General features: G+C 38.1%; 1 long non-coding RNA gene across 1 annotated transcript; it reads right to left on the bottom strand.

Annotated features, from left to right (window-relative positions):
- Positions 1-1363: 1363 nt before the first annotated feature.
- On the bottom strand, positions 1364-8801 carry LOC139599523 (uncharacterized). Its single transcript, XR_011682255.1, has 5 exons — positions 8683-8801; positions 7957-8104; positions 6569-6718; positions 4851-4971; positions 1364-3708 (listed from the first exon to the last, which is right to left on the bottom strand). It is a non-coding gene; the product is annotated as an uncharacterized lncRNA (long non-coding RNA).
- Positions 8802-9219: the final 418 nt, after the last annotated feature.

Genomic DNA, 9219 nt, shown 5'->3' with positions numbered 1-9219 from the left:
ACCGGGAATGACCACGGCCGGGAATGACAGAGACCAGATCCAACACCGGGAATGACCACGGCCGGGAATGACCGATCCCACATCCAACACCGGGAATGACCGCGGCCGGGAATGACCGATCCCACATCCAACACCGGGAGTGACCGAGACCAGATCCAGCACCGGGAATGACCACGGCCGGGAATGACCGAGACCAGATCCAACACCGGGAATGGCCGAGACCAGATCCAGCATCGGGAATGACCGAGACCAGATCCAACACCGGGAGTGACCACGGCCGGGAATGACCGAGACCAGATCCAACACCGGGAGTGACCGAGACCAGATCCAACACCGGGAATGACCACGGCCGGGAATGACCGATGCAAGATCCAACACCAGGAGTGACCACGGCCGGGAGTGACCATAGCCAGGAATGACCGATCCCAGATCCCCACCGGGAATGAGCGCGGCCAGGAATGGCCGATCCCAGATCCAACACCGGGAATGACCACGGCTGGGAATGACCGATCCCAGATCCCCACCGGGAATGAGCACGGCCAGGAATGGCCGATCCCAAACCAGCACTGCCCCTGAGCTCTGGCAGGAGCTCCTGCAGGAGCACCAGAGCCGACTTCCAGTCTTGGCTCCGTCTTCTTTTGTCCAGGATTCTTTTGAGGTTAATTCTTCCAAATTCCAGGATGCAGCTCATTCTAATTGACACATCACTTCCACAAGGTCACCTCACATTTTGGTGTCATTGAAGCTACTCCTGTGTCACGTCTGTTTTATTACAGAGCCTAAATTGTAAAAAATGTATCCAAAGGCCTGGTTTTACTCTTTCTCTGCATTTTATCTGCTGGGTCTGTGCAAAACTGTATTTCCTCACACATTAACTATTTAAAGCATAGACAATTTCAGCTTGCAGAAGAAACTCAGAATGCAAGTTTCCTGTTCTTTCCCAAATAATTGAATTATCTCAGAACACTGTTACATAATGTTACAGAACACTCCAGTATTATCTGTTTCAGACATGAATAATTCCTGTGTATTTAACAACACCTCCACAATTAGTAAATTAAAATATTTTAAATTTGGCATCTGTTGAGAATATGCATTGCTTTAAAAGATATTAATACATATCTACCAGTCCAAAATATATAATAAAATGAAATCAAATTATCTTTGTAAAATATAAATCAGAATAGTGATGCAAATATTTGCATTTGCATAGTTATGCAAACTCTTAATCATGAAGAACAATCACTTCTGTTAAAAAGCATAAGGCCACCAGGAATGGCTCCTGAGGAGGTCAAAGCATTCTTTCTTGATTTCCAAAATGACACATTCATAGCTTCTAACTACTGAAATAATAATTTGAAAGTTCAGAGATAAAAATATCTTTTATTACTACATTCACATTCCACTCTATGTAGTCTGATTTTTAGATGTCAGCACAGAATGAGTCAGCTTTGTTATTAACAATTCAAATGAACAATATATATTCAGCAAATTGATCAAGGAATTTAAACAACTTCTAAAATTAATTTTAACCAAGCAATCTGCTGCTTAGAATTTATAACACAAATGGAAACAGCTCAACAAGAATAAAGTTAACAATATTATTTAAGCAATTATAATGAACAAAAGTATTCTTAAGTCCTGTCGCTTGTAAGAACAAATTAACTTCCTGAAATGTTACCAGCATGAAAGCAGACACAGAGCAATCAATATGAAACTTTATGAACACTGAAGTAACAGATCTGTAATGGAGGGACAGAATCAATAAGGAATCTCAATGAATTCAAGCCCTCTGACTTTTCAGGGTTTGCTACAAAACTGAAGGAGGTTTCTGTTACCAAAGTGGCAATTCCTGTTCATGTGTTTGACTGAGGTGATTGATGAAGGTCTTGGTGAGGCCTTTGGTGTGGTCTCTACAAATGGGATTATTTATTTAAGACTGCAATTATCTCCTGCTAATCCCAACATCATCCCTTATCTGCTCACTGAGCACAGATACTGGGGACAAAGCTCCTGGCACTGCTCTGGGTCACAGAACAGCTGCTGAATTAAAGAATTTACCCTAGAACAGGCATGCAGACATGTCACCAAGTACAGGATAAAGGTGCTGTGTTAATAAACTAACTGGCAAAAACTTAAAGTTTCATTGTTTCACTTTTCAAAGTGAAAAAGTTAAAAGTTGCAGTGAGCCTGCAGCTCACCTGGGTGCACAGCACAGGAATCCTCTGTCCCTGCCCACATCAGCAGAACCTGCAACCACAGCCTGCCCAACCTCCAAACCCAAACCATCTCATACTGGTCAAATTCCACACCATAATGAAGTTAAACACAGATGTTAATCTTGAAATTGGGATGAGGGTTTGGCATTCCAATTAAATTCAGTTGTTACATGACCTAATATTATTAATATTTGTTAGTTATGCTGGCGCTTATTTATAATGAAATGTAACATAAGAATAGCAGCATTAAAAATGAATATTTAAAAAGTATTTAAGATTTTATGAGGCTTCCAAGTATTAATTATAAATGACAAAAAAATGTGTGAACAGTGCATAAATGGCAATTGTGATCATTGTAGTGAATCATAAAAATTAATAGCACTTACTGTAATGACTCTAGTAATTATTAAGAGTTAAACCCAGTAGTTCCTATAACCTAAGGAAAGTCAGAGAATCGTATTTGACAGTTAAATTATTTTCTGATTTTTAAGTGTACTATAAACATAAACTTTCCTGAATAACACAGTTGTGCTTTATTGAAGATCTAATTAATTGGGTGTGGAGTGGATCTGGTGCTAAATGGAAGATCAAGAACTTATATGGGAACACTTGCAAGGCTGGTAAAAGAAAACAGATCCCACCTGCACTCAAAAAAGAGTCAGCTTAAGGTCACAGAAGGTTTCACATTCCCAGAATATGGGGTCTTCCACGCTTCTCTTCCACCCTGCTCCTGCTTCATTTTTGCCATGCAGTTCTGTTTCCCCAGCTAAGTGAGCTGAGAAAAACTCAGACAAAAGATTAGTTTCTAATGACCAGCAAGTATGAGGCATAAAAAATGGTGCTTTCCCACAAAATTGTGCCATGCATTCTATTGCATCATGAATTCGATTAGAAACTAAAGTGTTTGCAGAAAGGAGATTTAGTAAATGTACCTTGTACTAAAAAATCATTGCCTTTCATGTGCTTACCTCAGCAAAGTATAAGCACTGAAATTCAGTGATACTGAGGGATAAACTTGCCTCAGATCAGTCTGCAATTCTGTGAGTAAACCTGGAAAAAAAACAAATGTAAGGGGAAACACCCAATCTATTCTTTAATAAATAACCCTGAAATTAGCTGATTTTTGCCATTCTGTTATTACCTGTATGTAATAAACCAGGTGAAAGTTGCCTCTAACTTTCACAATTTGCAATGGTATTTAGGTCACACAGTAGAAACTGCAGCAAGAAGAAACATGAGCACAGAAGGGCTTCAACAGCTTCCAACCAGCATCTTTTCCACCTTTCTAACTGGAGGTAGTTCCACACTTTTAGTTCCAACTGCTGAGAACAAGGATGACCAGTCTGCTTGTGCATTATTTGTCCATCATGCTGAGGATCCATTCCATGAGTTGCTTCTGCTCTGTGTTCCCTTGGAGTTGCTGTTTCTGTCCCATCTAAAACAGGAACAATCTCACTGGCACAATGTTCATTTTTCACAGTAGAGTCATCTGGGAATAATTTCAGGGCAACATTGAAAAAAAAAAATTAAATATTGTGATGATTAACCAGAAAGACAAGTAAATATTTCAATAAATTTAACAAGTATGCAATTTAATTTAGTGGAGAAAATGCTGCCAATATGTAACTAAAGCACATCTTTTATCTTGCACTTTACTTGGGGAATGAATTTATCTTCTGTTGAATATTACATTACAAGCCGTGTTACTGAGTTTGGTATTCTCATCAGAGGAAAACTAAGCATTTTTTAACTGAAAATTTATTATCATAGGCATGTCTTTTCTTTTTTAAGTATTAGCAACAGCAAATCACTGACAGCCCCAGTCTCACAAGTCATCATCTGCAAAGCCACACTGAGGGTCCCACAGGCCCCTTCAAGTTGTACAAGTGGACAGTGATAAATAAATACTTGCAAACGTCAGTTTTGGGGAAAAACCTTCTGGAACAGCACAGAAATTTCTAGGTTTTGTGTGAGTCAATTAATGAACCGAACATTTGCATGAACAACATCTGAAGATACATTATCACAGCCCTAGAAAATCAAGCTTTCAGATGAAGGTATTTACAAGATATCAAAAAGAAATTGTTTGCATGTAGGAAAACATTAATAAGCAGCAAAATCTAATTACTGCAAAAACATAAACACTGCAGCTGTAACACTTCTCTCTAACCATAGCATTACAGCCTCACCAGTGAAAACAGAAGTGTCAATGCTAATGTAAACTCAGCTGCTGATATATATTCATTAGATTCAGAAAAGCTCCAACATTTCTTCCTCTCACCACATCAAATTTTCTCTCAGTGCAGATACAATCTGATACAAAGAGTGAGCTTTAGGGACACCTAGGCCTAAGGTGCATCTCCATTCTTGTCTCTTGCTCCACAAAGATCATCTGAAAGCATTGCTAAGGAGGGAGCTTGGGAGCAGGGAACAGCCCAGGATGGTGCCTGTACAGAGACCCAACTCACATGACAAGAATTTCTGACACACAATAAAGCCTATTCTCAAGTATTCTTCCATTATTAGCTTCACTGTAAAACAGCAATTAAGCAGCAGGGAAGATTCAATGCCTTAGCCTTTTAGTCTTGATTCTAATTTACATGATTAAATCCTAACTTAGTCACTGATTACCTTCTGGCTTAGCACGCTTCAGGTTCTCATGGATTTTATTTTTGCTTTTGCTTCCTTTTCTGGGTGTAGCAGTTTTTGCCTTCACCAATCCAAGATTTTCAGCATGCTTACACATATTAGTCTGTTAGCATAATGAAGAACAAATATATCAATCAATTCTTAATCTGTGTAAGCAATTTAACAGACACAAAGCAAATATAGTTCTGACAGACAAATTCTGGAACACTAAGTGGAAGACTGACTTAGTTAACAACTTCCATAAAACTCCTGAAGATTTTCCAGAATATATATTAAAATTCTGCTTTAAAAGAACATTGCCATTTGGTGGGTATAAAATAAATCATTTTCTGCTTCCTGGAGAAGCAATAAAGTTTCACATGTAAAATCTGTATGTGGAAAAAGGGTCACATTTACTTTAAAGTGTGCACAGTTAAGCCAAAATGAGAATATGTTCTCATTGCATATGGTTTTGAAGTGAATAATAATTTCTTACTTTCCTTGCTGAACAGGTTCTAGCTATCCTAAAAGTACTCTTTAAAATAAATTTTTCAGTTCAGACTGAATTTATTCTGCATCACCACTGAAAATCACATTTCAGGCTCAAATGCTACATTTTGTTCTTTATCACAACATCCCTGAAAGTGACTGCTCAGACTTTATACTTCCAAGCAGTCCACATACAAAAGATTTATCAAGAAGACAGACTCGTCCTTCCAGCATATCAATTTCAATTTGTGAAAGATTTACCCCAGAAATAAGAACCACTACCCTATTTTAGTTGGACTGCAGTCACAAAAGTTTTTATTTTTTTAAGGTAACTATAACCCCAAACTCTGTGTGTGTGTCAAGACCACCACCAGAGCGAGCAGTATTTGCCCAGGAACTGGAATAAATCCCTGGCTGGATGTGCAGCTGCCCTGAGCACACCTGAAGCTGCTCTCACTCCTGTGAGCCCTCCTGTGCTGCAGGAAGGTGTAGAGCTCATGGAAAGCTCTCAGCCCCTGCACTTCACTGCCCCTTCCATGCAGATTCCTCAGCTGGACACCTGGACAATTGTTCAAAACAACTCGTTTTAATGGCATGGGTTTTATTTTCAGAGTTTTGAACAGGAGCTGGGTTGTGTATAGCCCTGAGTAATGCAAATCTTGTAGAGGAAAAGGCCAAAGAACCTTCCATGCCCTCGGCAGTGGGGTAAAATAGACAAATAAGTTTAAGATTAAACAAAAGCTGCAGCAAGACGTACCTTCCCAAAGAAATCAAGCAGATGTAAACCTGAATCTTACTGATTTCAGTGGAAATCATTTAACAAATCAAATACTTCAAAAAATCCAGTTCTAACACAGAATTTTCATGTACTTCTGGAAACTTAAAATTATATATAGGTTTTTTTCTTACTGGTCAGCTCTACTGCCACCAACACTTATTCTGAAAAATCAGAGGGTCACAGTGCCACAGGTATAAAGCAAATAATAAAACAGAAAAAGCGAAATATTTGCTACGTTGCATTTTGAACAAAAATTAAAACATCAACCACAAGATGTCACCACATCTCCTTGCAGGAGGAATTTACCTGTAAATTTTACGAATACATTTTACTTAAAATATTCTGTGATAATATGAAATCAGCTATAAAATATTTGGTGAAATTTTGTGAAAATTAGAGATTTCACCTCTACTTATCTCTACATTATGTTGTCAGTGTTTTCCTTTAGACTCACCCAAATCACTTTTTCGAGAAAGGAAAGTATTACAATATGGACATTGGTGTTTTGGCATATTTTCTCCACGTTTCTGTAACACATGGATTTTCATGGTACCACTCTGAGTGAATCTGGCCTGGCAAACATAACATTCGTAGCGTTTTTCACCTATTAAAAAGAAATTAAAATAAGATATGCTTAGAAACTCTACTTATTTAATATAAATTCAAATTCCCACAGAATTCAACATTCATGTCCTAACGGCAACAGTCTCCAGATCAACCAAAAGTTAATATTAGTTGACAGTGCACAAAAGGCCAAACAAGTCTCCAGAAGTTTATGTAACTGATTGCAACACAAAATCTTGGTTTTCTGAGTCCACAAGTCAAACTGTTGAAGCATAAAGCCTTTCATATAATTCTAAACTAGGAATTAGGAACTATTTTAAATTGTCATCTATTCTTCCTTGAATATTTCATGTACAAAAATGCAGAATTATCTTCAAATATGCAAGGAGAGAAATTCAACAGCAGTAAAACATCATGATAAGAGTGACACACCACCAGCCATTGATAATGGTGGGAAGGGAAATTAGGAAATTATTTTCTTGCCTTTCCTCTCCAAAAAGCCACATCAGGTGTGAGTACCATTAAAAATTACATCAACACTGGCAACTGGCACAGCTTTGAACCAGCTCCAGACTGGTTCTGTGGAAGAAGCCCCTGCCAGGAGTGGGTAACACTCTTGAACTCTTCCAGTTGGACTCTTGTGGTTGGCTCTCATAAAAAAATAATTCAGTTTAATTGCACCAAACTGTCTCAAGATATGAAGCAATGCGTGACAAGTGGGGATATTTGGAAAATTTGATTCAAACCACGCTGTCACACTCTGATTCAACCTAAAACATTAATCAGAGCACAAATTACATATCATAATTGAGCCAAGTTAAACCCTGAAGTACAGGATTGATACCCACTGCCCCTGAGATGACTTGCATGTTGCAGAGCTGTGACAAGAACACACTGCTTCCAATATTAAAGCAATTTAATTCTTTGTTGACCAAATTAGTTGCTGGCAATCTGGGGTCTCAACAATATGCATGTTCTGAACACATAGTTAAAAATCTCTCATAGATACCTCTCCATGTAAAATCAACTAATTGAGAAATAAAAGTGACGACTTGATCCACAGAAAATGAAATCTTTCTCTAATAGAGAAGAAGTTTAGGAGGAGCAGCAAGACTAACTACTGGGCTTCCAACTGCCAAATCCAGAACACTGAAAGAGAACATGTTTTTACTCCAAATCACAAATTCAAAAAGGGCTAATTTTGAGGCTGAAATAAGATTGCTCCATAAATATTAAGGAGTGGAGGCCCTGGACTTGATCACTAGCCCAGAATCCCACCTGTGTGAGTTCACATGAGCCTTCTCAGCTCGTAGGCATCTTTGCTGCTGCACAGGGGCAGGGTAGGGCCGCTCTCCCGTGTGCGAGCCAACGCGGCGTCTCATCCTGCTGGCCTCAGACAGAAATGAGAGATTGCCTAAAGCAACATCTACATTAGAGATACATTTAATTAAAATATAAGCAATTTGACATGCTGCACCTACTGCAATTTTAAACTTTGTATTCATCCCAGAATTAGCACTCTCACATCCATGGTTTCCCCTGCACAATCAGCCTGTTGTGGCTTTAGGACACTTCTGCACTCTTTCCTCATATTATCTTACTTTCATATTTAGTGCCCACATTAGAAAAATGGGAAATTTTATAATGAAAACAAAAAAGATAAAGTTTTAAAAAGAGGATATCTACTACTGTCAGGCTACTTGGATATACCAAGCATAAAATTCTTTGAAAACATTCAGGAAAATAAATGAAAGACCAAACTCATTATCCAGAGTCTATTCACCTTCAAGTCCCAATGAAGCACCTTAGTCACAAAGTTTAATTCAATTCTACTTTTTTATGCTGTTTTTTCTGATATGTTCTACATAAATATTGTAGGTATGTGATTAGGAGTTATCAAATGTTCAGTTCCTCCATTTATGAACACTATTAATGAATTCACTGCTAGATTCCTTCAAATCTACACTACTATTCACTTAAATAAAATTAAACATAACTGCCAACCTTTGATACACAAAAGTCAAATAATCTGCATGGCAGTGCTGGAGAGCTCTTTCAGCTTTCTTCATTCAGGTAAAGTTACAAGAATGTGGGTTCTGTAACAGCAGTGAATGCTGAATAGCTCCTTACTGAAACAAGGGAAAGAAGAGGGTAATTTAGTATCAGCTGTCAGGCTTTTTAAAGATGCAAGCCATCAAAAATCTAATTATTAAGATAAGGTGCATGGAATAAAGTTCAGGATTGCTTACAGCTTTAGATCTGGACACAGCACAAATTCAGATATTGAACATCCACTAAACTGTGACAGTGATTCAGTGCACCCTTAAGCAGACTCTAAGGTATTTTATTCCTAATGAAGAAAATTCTAGAACTGCAAAAAACCCATACATCATCAAATATATAAACACAATACATGAACTTCCTTTTAGACATTAGCTAGTATTGTCCTACAGTACATGGAATGTAGTGGAAATGAGGACCAAAAATGCTTTTGTAGGACCAAAATCACACAAACACATTGTCTAGCACCAATTTTAGCAT

This window comes from Agelaius tricolor, unplaced genomic scaffold, assembly GCF_023055355.1.
Source record: "Agelaius tricolor isolate 1412-34295 unplaced genomic scaffold, bAgeTri1.0.p SCAF_23, whole genome shotgun sequence".
In the NCBI taxonomy this organism is placed as follows: Eukaryota; Metazoa; Chordata; class Aves; order Passeriformes; family Icteridae; genus Agelaius; species Agelaius tricolor.
The sequence above is the reverse complement of the archived record's forward strand: the minus strand, read 5'-3'. Positions and strand labels throughout refer to the sequence as shown.